Source organism: Glossina fuscipes, unplaced genomic scaffold, assembly GCF_014805625.2.
Source record: "Glossina fuscipes isolate IAEA_lab_2018 unplaced genomic scaffold, Yale_Gfus_2 155, whole genome shotgun sequence".
In the NCBI taxonomy this organism is placed as follows: domain Eukaryota; kingdom Metazoa; phylum Arthropoda; class Insecta; order Diptera; family Glossinidae; genus Glossina; species Glossina fuscipes.
Window position 1 is genome coordinate 930,195 of NW_023998498.1, and position 12,778 is coordinate 942,972.

Genomic DNA, 12,778 nt, shown 5'->3' on the forward strand with positions numbered 1-12,778 from the left:
GACGTCTTCGAAAATATTACCTTAATACTAACGAGAACAACTTAAATGCATCACACACAGGTGGTGACGATAGCGTAGATTAAAGTGAAGGCAAAATCAAATCGTTGGTTGACAACGCGTCATGTGTGTACGTGTAAACGCAAAGTGTCGCCTTCGGATTCCCAGCCAGCAGAAATATATGAAATTTGCGGCAATAAATATCGCCACCAAGACGCTTTAAATGGTCACATGAGACGCCGCAGTACTGATGAGCCGGCTGCAAATCCGGAGGCGGTACTTTACGTTTACGCGTATGCATATAACGTCTTGCCATTGCCGGCGGTTTGATATTGTCTTCACTTTGATTTGCGCTATGGTCATCACCCACGTGTGATGGATAGATTTTAAGGCGGTGTTGTGTTTGTATATATATATATATATATATTTGCACCAAATATATTTGATGCGTTAAAAACGTCAATTGTCATAGAATTAAAACGCCCTCAAATCTTACATATTTGGCGCAAATTTTGATGCAAAAATGGGTGCAGATATATCGCGCAGCGATTTTTCAGCTTGCAGGCATATTAGGCCCACTGCCTTCAAATTTATGTTTAGCTTCATTCTGGAAACAGAATGGCTCAAAATGACCCATAGTGATGAAAACAGGTAAATGAAAAACATAGGCATTTCTAGTGTTGACAATTGAATGTTAAAGCTTACTATGTTACTTTGTTAAGTTGTGGGTTTGTCTGATGCGAAACATGAAATTAAGCAACATTTGAAATGAAAACTGTCAATTTAATAACACAATATGCACATTTAATCAATAAATGTTGAAGAATTTCAAAGAAATGAGATGATGTGTGTGCGAGTGACTAAAATACTATATTACTTTTTATTTAATTTTAATTTTTAGGCTACAGGCTTATAAAATATGCAAGAAAAGAATTTTTCCATTTTTCTATATCTTTCAAGTCTTCTCTTAATCCTGTCATCTTTTACAATAAACTAATGAGAGTGCTTTTCAAAGAATGAAACTAAATTTGATAAAAAGAAAAGTACGAAGTCGTCAGTGTAAAAACAAATGTGATAGATTTTGCAAGACAGAGCCTTTTCATTATTTTCTTCTATTATACTTGTACAACCAAATTTTATGTGTATCTCTTAAAACAAATTTGAACAAATTTGAAACAAAGATATCGTTATCATGAGAAAATTAAAAAAAATCAATGCTTTGTGCTCATCAAAAGTAACATAATATTACTTTTAACCATCTACGTAACTGTAAACATTTTAATATTTATAAAAATGTGAAAATTCCTACGCATATACCAAAACGTTTGTTGAAGGATTATCTTTGGATTTATATTTAAGCACATGTAGGTACAGTAAAATATGTTGTATGAGTGATATGTTATTTATGAAAGTCAAAGAATTAAATATGCTCACTTCATGATGGATTTCGAATACCCTTCATGTAAGCAAAGGCAAAAATAAATTTGTGTACCATAAGCGGTAAACGAATAAGGGAAATTGAAAGCTTGAGGAACAAGTCTCTCAACAAAAAAATCGTACTTTATTTGAGAAGCAAACGTACACAGCTTGAATAGCTTTGAGAAAAAAAAGGAGTTCGCAATTTCATTTTCATGTTCTCTGTCTCTTCCTCTCTCTCTCTCTTGGTTTGGTTTTTGCTATCCTAAGAAAATCAACATCGGATAGGCTTGCTTAACTTTCATATAGATCTTATATCGAGGGATTAATTTAAACGCTGCAAATGTGTTCATAAAAACATTATGGATCTATTTTCTAAACGAGTATAACAAAATGGCTGGATTCTTTTGTTTAATTCTTTTGTTGATTTGATAGGGTCGTTATGTGTTGAATATATTCTCTAAACGAGAAGCAGAAAATAACTGAATTGCTTTAATTTTTTATAAACCTAATACATCAAAACTACTTTTATATGGTACACAAATCATCAAGCCCCCATGAAGATAGATACATGAAGCTCCATATGTAAGTAAGCATTACTTGATTTTTTTATTTGTAAAAGAAAAAGAAAAATTCATGTTTTAATTAAAGTAATTCATTAGAAATATTTTTAGAAAATAATTTTTCTTTTTTTTTTACATCGACTGCAAGAGGGTAAGGATATGATCATATTATGACAATGTCTGCAACGCCCAAAAGAAAACTTCAGAGTCGGTCAGCCCGCCTACAGTAAATCGCAAACTGAAATACCTGAATTTTGCCCTTTTGCCTTGTCACTTCCCATAAACCTTAAAGGATTAAAGGCTGAAATATTCTAAATTTATTTTATTATTCATGTCTGTAGTTAATCCAAAATATATTTTTTTATTATTATAAGATTATATGTATTTTATTTCCTCCAGTCAGATACAATTATTTTTTATAATTAATTTTCCCGAATTATAATTCCCTAGAGAGGGAAAAACGAAATTCACATTCGCGGCGAGTCATGCAGCTGTCAACCGAGGAAAACGATTATCGGAAAAAGAGCTTAATGGATTGTAAAAATGTATTTAAATAGACTACGTGCGGAAGGCAGTTTTAGTCGGACAAGAACATTTAAGTCGAGAGTACTGCCAATATAAATTGTGAATAATCCTGCTGTTAAGGAATATAATTGTAAATAAAAGAATTTAGAAGTCTATTTCTGTTGAAAATAAAGTCCACGATCTAGTGATACGAGTCCTATCTTAGAAAAGCGAAATTCGTAACAATATAGTAGATTCAGAAAACTACTACACTACTCAAAATAAAAACCAATCGGCCATACCAACACAAGATTATAAGTGAGTAAATTTTCATGTATTTTCACTTTTATGAGGTTTTCTACGGATTACTAATCAGGTGAGCAAACTTGAATGTTGAAAACTAATTTGCACATTCTATGCACGAAGATACATTTCCTTTCATTAAAAAAAAGTGGACACGCCTATTCGTTGTTGTAAAATACAAATTGTTTGGTTGGTTAAATTTTTCATGTTTCTTTACTCATTATTCTTGATTTACATGAGAAGAAGCATTGTAAAGATTTTTTATAGATTTGTCATGCTTTCCATGATGGAAAATAGGCGATGATAGTATGATAATGAGATGAATGGTTGTGTGGGTATATGAGATTTAGTTATAGGCGAATATAAGTACGTTTCTTACTTATTTATTCTCACCAATTATAAATAAATGAACTGAGAAATCTAATAGGCGCTTGCATATATTTTGGCCAGCGACATCTATTGGTGAAAGTGATAAAGTAATGCGAAAGATCAATGTATGCAACGGTTAAATTCGATAATTTGGACCTTTTTTTAAAATAAAAGGACAATGTTCCATTTAGAATCACTCAGTTATTTAGTGTACACAGACAATAATCATGGAAAGCTGAGAATTCCATTTTCGACATTTATTACTTTTGTTGTTCAATTTGAAGAAATCTTTCAATTGTCGGGTTTGGTTTCAACAGTTTAAAAGTGGAGATTTTAATGTCGAAAGACAAGCAACGACTAGGAGAACCAAAAAAATGCGAGGAGTTCAGGTTCCCAAGAATTTTGGAACATCTTAATAGTTGATGAATGACCTGTGTCTAGACGTTTACGTGCGATATGAAAGATCCAAAAGGAGGGAATATGACGAATTTATTGAAAAAGTCATTTCAAACAGTTTCAACGTCGCGGTTTCATTCCTTGCCAGGCAGTGGATCTACTTACGACAATCATAAGCGCAAAAAGTCATGGGTTAGTCCACATCCACATCGAAGGGGAATATATGTGGTCATAAAGTTTGACTGTGGGTGTGGTATAGCCATGTTCCCAGAAAGGTGGGAAAAAGTTGTAGAAAATAATGGAACAGGTATTGATTAACATACACTGCACCAATTTTTCCCAATATATGCCTTTTTCAAGTGAAAAAATGAACAAAATATAAGTTTGGGGAAAAAGAAATCCATTATTTTTTCGGTAGATGGCTGCACTGATAGATTTCTCGTAAACTATCGATCAAACAATTTCAGATTTATGCGCGTTGGAAAGGTGACATTTCGCAGTAAAAAAAATTCTTTTGCTGTTTTTTGTTTGGTGCATTCAGTTGTGAGTTACAGCGTGTTAAAAATGGAAGTGAACAAGAGGAAAATTCGGTACATTTTACAGTTTTTCTTTGACAAAGGCGAAAATGCAGGCCAGGCGGCTAAAATTGTGAATGGTGTTTATGGTTCCGATACTGTAACAGCCAATTATGTGCAATTTTGGTCTCGCAGATTCCGTTCAGGAATTTTTGATGTTAAAGATGCACCTCGCACAGGTAGGCCGGTCAATAAGGAAAATGTCGATAAAATCGGAGAAATGATCGAAGTTGACCGGCATGTTAGCAGTCGTAACATCGCCCAGGAGCTAAAAATCGACCATAAAACAGTTTACACAAAGCTGGATTCAAAAAGAATCTCGATGTTTGGGTGCCACACCAATTAACAGAAAAAAACATGATGGATCGAATTTCCATCTGCGAAGCCTTGGCCAAACGGAATGAGATAGACCCATTTCTTAAACGGATGGTGACTGGAGATGAGAAATGGATTACATACGATAACCCTGTGCGAAAACGATCGTGGTCAAAGAGCGGTGAAGCACCTCAAACGGGCAGGAAGGTTTTGCTATGCATTTGGTGGGACTGGAAGGGAATTATTTATTATGAGTTGCTTCCATATGGTCAAACGCTAAATTCTGATCTCTACTGTCAACAACTGGATCGTTTGAAGAAAGCGATTGACCAGAAACGGCCAGAATTGGCCAACAGGAGAGGTGTCGTGTTCCACTAGGACAACGTTAGGCCACACACATCTACAGTGACTCGCCAGAAACTTCGGGAGCTTGGTTGGGAAGTTTTAATGCATCCGCCATACAGTCCGGACTTGGCACCAAGCGATTATCATCTATTTCTTGCATTGCAAAATTTCTTTAATGATAAAAAATTGGAATCTAGGGAGGATTGTGAAAATCGACTACTAGAGTTTTTTGCAAATAGAGACCAGGACTTCTATGAGAGAGGCATTTTGAAGTTACCTTTAAAATGGCAACAAATCGTACAACGAAACGGTGCATATTTGACCCAAATCGGACAATCCGAAGCATGTTAAATAAAGTCCTGAATTTCATATAAAAATAATGGATTTCTTTTTCCCCAAACTGTATGTTTAGTATATATTATATATTTCACTAAATCTTGCATACTTGGCAACTAAAGCAAAAAAGCAAACTATGCAGAAAAGGGGTTTCTCGTGTGCCATATATATTTTTACTAAATATTTTTTTAGTTTTCAAAAATCTTACAACATATATTTATACATTCAAGTTCGCTCTGCAAAGTTTTCTCGCTACTCTTTGCGCGTTGTAAAGGAATTACATTAGTTTTCAAAACCATTTTGTGAATGAAGAAATAAACACAGAGACACATAGGACTGAGAATGGGGAAAAGAAATCGGAAAGTACACTGGTATACACTGGATAACAAAAGGGAACGCAATATGTAAGCGAAATAAGCTTAAACCGCTAGACGGATCGAAGAATCCCCAACTGAACGGAAAAAGTGGTGGCCTTGCTATTGGCAAACGGACAACTACCTCTAAAACGTACTGTGAACATTTGCACAGCTCGGTGTATGCTCGATACTACGGTGCTCGATCATGCACGTTATATGAACGGCGATAATAAGGATGCCGGGTCCACTCTCTTATAGCATGGCGTGCCCTAAACATTGCCGCACTGTCCGACGACATGGGCTATATTCTCTGTTATGGGGCGTATCTTATGCCTAAATACTTAGGAAAAATTTTAAGTTAACCGCAGTCACCACGAATTTGCCAAACGAACCAAGCCAAAAGAAATCTGCTTTCCACATCTAACACCTTGTTAGATGATCTTCTGTGGACGTCAGATCACAAACGGTAGTATCTCTCCCCATAGACTTAATCATGGCAACTCTCATGCTCCTAATTCAGCTGCTACTTTTTACTATTTTTACTTACTACTTTATGGATTCATAATAATTGAACCTATCTTGTCTGCTCGTACCATGGATCTCCTTAGTACTCTGACTACGAAAAGCGAGCAACCTTTCCGATGCGTCGTTTGAGGGAAATGGAAATTGGACAAAGAGTATTATAGACAGAATGACGAATTAGATAACCTGGCACGTGTATGGAGGAATGGATGCGCTGACAGATAGAAGCAGAGCTAAACGAGCAGATATGAGGACGTGTGGAATACATAACAAGTCGAGATGATAATAAAAAGAGAAAATGACAAACAAATAAACGAGCATATAGAAGGGATCACAAACAATCAACGAATAAAGTCGGACAACGCAGCGGTATGACGAACAGCCAAAATGACGACTAACAGGATTGACATCTGAAAAAAGGTAAACATGGAGGACGGAAAGGTTGAATATGCTTTTTAACCTTAAAAAGTCGTTACGATTCGAAAATGAAGTGCTGTTAACTATTATCGGTTGCCAGGCTTATGCATCTTTGCGATGCCTTAGGCGTTCATTGGCAATTAGGTCCTGTACCGGTTCTAACTGTGGCTCTATGGTGGTTGTGTACATGCTTGTTTTTACTTTTTTATTTATTTTCCTTCTTATTTGTTTCATTATACTTATACTAAGTTTTATTATTAATTAATATAAGTTTTGCTTTAAGTGCCAATTGAACTCGAATCTTATTTGTTTAGTTGAGTTTCATGTCTAAGTAGAATTAAAATAAATAAATAAATAGTCTCTTCTTAAAGTAGTCCATACAGCCAGGCCACTGCGCCCTGTAAACGGGCAGAGCGATAGATAAACTTGCAGAGTAACGCGTCACTCATGAGAATGAAGGATACAACTACAAATCAAAGATTTCACTAGCAAAGTAATTATTGACAACTCATAAATGTGAGAAATCGATGTATTCCTAAGTTCGAAAGGTGCATCAAATCGAAAAGTTAAGACCATCCATGTTCATCAATCATAAATAAAACTATCCAAATCCCATCTTTAAAAATTTTTCATTGTCAAACTTGTGTAAGATAAATTTTAGCAGTTAATAGCGATGTCGATGAATTGAGATAGTTTTAAAATCATTTTAAATTTTTCTTAAAATCGATTGCCAGAGCAAATACTTTCGGTATTTCTCTATATCAATGATAATTTCTATGAAAAGAAAATGCGTGATGCATGCGTCAGGAAATAAATGAATAAATAAACGGATGAAATGTAACATCAACTATATCGCGCAAAGAGACTATATATGTGGCGATTGCAATTTCAATTTATAAAGTTAGGCTTTTAAGCTTTAGCGCTTTCGCAGTGAACGAGCTTAAATAGAGAATAAAAAAGTTTTCGAGTCTTTCAATGAAATTCTAAATAGTTTTCACTTGGCGTGGTCGTCACCGAATTGAAGTTGCTCCTCAATTCCTTCGAATGCTGAGGCTGTTTTCGTGAAATCATCAGTGCATGGCATGCAATTCTTGGAATTTGCTTCAGAAATAGAAGTCTTGCTTAAGGCAAAGTGATAGTCGTGGGCGATTTAAACCTCAGCAAAAAAAAAACTTAAAAATGAAATAAAGTCATGTATATGAAAACTCGTTTATCGCATTAGCAAGAGAAATCTGGTTAACAAAGGAAAACCAAAAATATGAATTTATTTCCGCTAACAACTCTAAAATTTATCATCAATATCTACAAACACTTCACGTAAATATAATGTAAACATTAAATTCAATATAAAATTGTGCACTCAGTGGATTTAATTATATTTTTCCCAGTAACGCAATGTCCAACAGTTTTGTAATCAAATCTATATGCGAGCACAGTTGTGATGAAAGCAAATTAATAAAATTTCAAAGAAAATCTCAACTATAATAATGTAAAGCAAAATAATACAAATAAAGTCAGTATCTACGCAACATAACACATGCTAGGAAGCAATGATATAATGAAACCATAACAACATATATGTATGTAAAACAAGTATAGTCTTTTTGGTGGAACGCGGCCCATCATAAAACACCCCACACCACCCTACAGTTATTCATGTAATAACTTTTCAAAAAAAGGCGTATATGAGAAGTGGTCGAAAAAAAATGGGCCAATCATAACCATTTTCAATACCGTTCGTTCTTGGCCCAAAAAAGAGTCACCGTATTAAGAAATGCAGCCTGTAGGATGAATTCAAATTTTCATGAACAGCCTTAAGATGGACAGAGGGATCGGCAGAACAGGCAGGCTTCGATCGATTCAAAAGATAATTTTGGTTTTAAATATAATAAAAGGTCGGTCTGTCTTACGCCCTTCTGGGTGTTACATACGTCCCTAGAAACTTGATATGCCGTACGCCACTAGTGTCGCGGGATATAAAAACACAAACAATAAAGGAAGGATGCGGCGCATTTCTACTAAACTCATTCGTCGCCAAACGTTTTCGTTTTAACAATTTTCTAAATTTCATTTCTTTATTTAACTTAACAGTGTAGTTTATAATAAACAAAAGTTTCTTCAATTAATTTAATTTTCTTTTTACACTTACAAATGAAGGATGGGAGATGTATTTATTTTCTCACAATGTTTGCAACACTCAAAAGGAAGCTTCAGAGACTCTAAAAAGTTTTCATCCGAGAGAACATGACCGGAAAGGTGAAGATATCGACTTCAAATTTGGGTGAAACATTGGAACTTTTGCACGCAGCATGGTATTGAAAAAGCTGCCAATTGTCTGCAGTGAGGCGTAACCTGAGCGCTACTTATTTATTTTTTCTAAACAAACTTTTGTAGGGTTTTGCTCATTAGTCACAAATTTTAAATGATAGAAGAGTGAAACTTTCCACAGTTATTTTACGAAAAACTCTACCTGTCCTTACAAAGTCAAATTTTGCTTTTTTACCGTTTTGAGGTTTTATGCTTATTCACCATAAGGTAAACAAGATATAACCTTTAAAATTATTCTGTACACTTCTCAAATGAAGATATATTATCTGCCTAAAAGCTGCGTGAATTCTACAATAAACATGGTGGACACTACGACGTGGTGGATTTATGGGTTTTCGGTAATTATTCACAGATTATGAAAGCTAACAGTCTGAAAATTTCTACATTTGCTTTAGGAAAAACTTTACTATTTATGTGCAAAAATGGAATAAATTGGTCATGCTCACGCAAAATTATATGTGATTAAAATTTGTTTTTTTTGTTTTCTTGAATGCTTATTTTATTTATTTTTTTGAATTGTTCATTTCTCAAATGAAGATATGTTATCTTTCCAAAAATGCGTCAATTCTAAGCAAAATATGGTGGGTACTACGATACGATGGAGCCATGGATAATTTTTTTCATGACAATACCGTCGATATATATATCAAAAGAAATTACTTGGCGAGTAGAAGGCGACAAAGTAAGTCTGTTAATTTTAATTTTAATTTCGTGGGCGTCATGACAAGGAGGCAATAACTTTTAATGAAGTAAAACTTAAAAGATAAATTTTATCCCATTCACTTTTTTACGACAACAAATAAAAGCATGGAGCTCCAAAGATTTCAGTGGTGGTGGATATGCGAGGTTTGGCCCCAGCCGAATATAACTTTCATACTTGTTATTAACTTATGACTTTATACAACGTTATAAATCAAAAGAGAATCCTATAGCTGCTGGCCTTTTAAACGTAAGTACATACGTATGACTGCTCGATATACAATTTCAAGGGAAATAAGATATGGTTTAAGAGTTTTGAATGATTTAGAAAGGTTAGTATATTGGAGACAGTCTGTAACTTATTATAAACAAACGTATCTGAAGGGATGACACAATAGGATAGTTGGCTTTTTAAATTTTGAAAATGCGTACAAAAACCGCATTAATGAGGTACTTTCGCAGCCGAAGCAATTAACTGCTAAAAATCATTCAACTTAATTAACTGTCGGTGTGTTTGTTTATGTGTGTGTGTAATTAACCACACAAAACTTTGCTGAGGTTATCTTGTAAATGACGTCTTCAAAAGTCTTTCGGCAGGAAAACTTGACACTTGACATTGTTATGATTTGTTTACTGTGTCCATCCTTAGGTCTGCAAAATGCAATACAGCAGTACTGATTTGTATTTTTGTATTCTCCCATAAATTTTTATTGAGACAAGAAATATCTATGGTGTAATGTGTTACATGTCAGAATAGCGTTCTTCAGTAATAAACTGTTGCACGGAAGCCTTGGCTTTCTTAAGATCGGGATCCCAAGCTATTTTTTCTACCAAAAAGAAAGAAAGTAAAATTTGAATGCATACGTTATGCTGAAGGGCGCCGAAGGGCACTTCCTACTGTTACACACACAAATAGAAGCAAACAGTCTCTAAGTGAAAATTTGTTTATTAAAATATTTTGTTTATTGTAGCAAGTTCTGCTTAATCGGATGCAAACATATTATATTGCGTGTACACCACAATGCAATTATACAAGAAACACAGTGACTTGTACTTAATGGGCTTAATCCTCGAAATGAAATTTTGTCCAACGAAAAGCGATTCATTTACTAATACTACTTTAATCGACAGTCACTAGACGAAAGAAAATGCTTTGTATTATTCCTCACAGCGCATGGCTTTATGGTCGCGTAACGGCCAATACCAGGCCGCAGAAGGTATACCATCGCGCGAGTTAAACATGATGGTCTGAATTGTGACCGAATTTTTTATATCCGTGTAATATACATAAATTCTTCCAAAAAAAAAAAAATCCAAACTATTTTTAACACTAAACCTACCGACATTTCATGTATACCTATTTCTACCATGTGCGGTCAAATGACCGCATCAAAAAAACATATGTAAAGTAGATAGTAAACAAAATATTTTTCTGATGCTACAATAAAAACTCGACCCCCGCTTTTCGATGTTATATGTTTTATTTACTTTTATGCATTTTCATCACATTTTTTACAAATTACAGCATTTTGTGTTGCACATTTTCCACATATGTATTTTTTACGTTTTATACAAATTTTGTTTGTTTTGTTGACTTTACAATATCTTATTTGACAAGATCTCCGTTCGGAAGAAACAGTATTTGTATTTATTATTGTTTTTGATGAGCATTCTTGGCTTATCTGTTTCCCTTTCTGATATTCGGTCCCAAGTTCTTCTGCCAACTGAAACAAAAACTCTTGCCTCGATATATCCTCACCCGTCGTTTCTTTATATAAAATCCAAGAGTTTATCCCACTATATTTTCTGGCCATTTGGTCGATTACATCTACACCGAATTTTGTACTATTATAAACTCTAATTGTCTCTGGTATGCGGGTGTCAATTTTTTCAATTTCAACGGATGGATGCATTGATTTAAGTATCAATACTATTTTATTGGGTTTAGCTTATAAATTGTAAGAATAAAATCTTTCGATTTGTGTAATATTGTTGAGAAGTGTGTCATACTATCCTTTGCCTGTCTCGCTAATTTTGATAGCTCTCTTTTATTTCTCCGGATAGTTCCAACAAGCGTAGTTCTTTTTGCTAGAAGTTTACTCGCTAGTGACGCGCTTGTAAAAAAATTGTCAACTGTTATATTTCTCCCATGGACCGTATATGGTTCTGCCAATTTCAAAGTTACAAACTCTCCAAGTGGGATTGATGATTCTCTTCCTTCATCTTTTCCCAAATATGGAAAGCCGTTTACTATATATTTACTATTTACATCGGAAGCTAACCCGAATTTTATGCCAAATTTGTCCGGTTTGTTGGGCTTGTATCGAATAAATCTACAAAGTGCTTTTGTAGGAAACAATTGTTCATATATAGCAAGATATGCTCCTGGTGTATAACAGTTTTGACTGTTTTTGATAAATTTATACCAAACTTCAGAAATTAATGCGAACTTATCGTTTTGTAAGCGTCGGCTTCGTTGATTTTTGTTGTCAAATCGAATAAATCTCATGATTTCTGCGAAGCCATTTCGACTCATAGTTGTCGAGAAAAACGACGGACCTCATTTCTTGTTCCATAAATATGACAAATTAATATTTTTAGTCTCATATGCGCCGCGTGCTTATAGAAGTCCAATAAATGCATATCATTTTGTAATAGATAAATTCCATTTCGTTTTCAACACTCGATGTTCAATCATTTTATGATCGGTAATCAAAGAAAATGCTGAAAATGCTCTGCCATTCACAATATTTCGTTTAGTGTATTCTGTCGGTCCTAATATTTCCTTGAAAATATTATAAATCGATGTTCTTCCATTGTTAGACCCTTCTTTTATTTTTTTCCAAACAGTTCCGTCCATAGCAGTTTCAATCTCTTCCTCGTTTTCACTTTCGGAACTAACTATAAATCTCTTTTTTTTTTGTTCTCTTCGTATATTCAAAATATTCTCTTCGCCCGTATCGCTGTCAAATAAGTCACAATAATTTTCTGCAGTATTATCATCAATATGGTAAACTTCTTGATCATCTTCCGAACAATCCTCGTCGATATTATTTATTTTGTCTAATAAATTGATATTCCACGAATGTGGGACACATCGATTAGATTGTAGATTGTCTACAATTACATTGCAGACTCGTAAAACAATTTTAAGAACGCGATTATCGAAGAATATAGTCGTAAATAACATAAATTTTTCAAGCGGTCAAATGACCACTCATGGTAGACTAGACATGATGTAATTTGTTTTCGGAAAATACACATTGAAAAAACTTGTTAATATTGAAAAATAAGTTGCATGTATATTTTAGGAAAAGTCAATAAGACACATGATGAT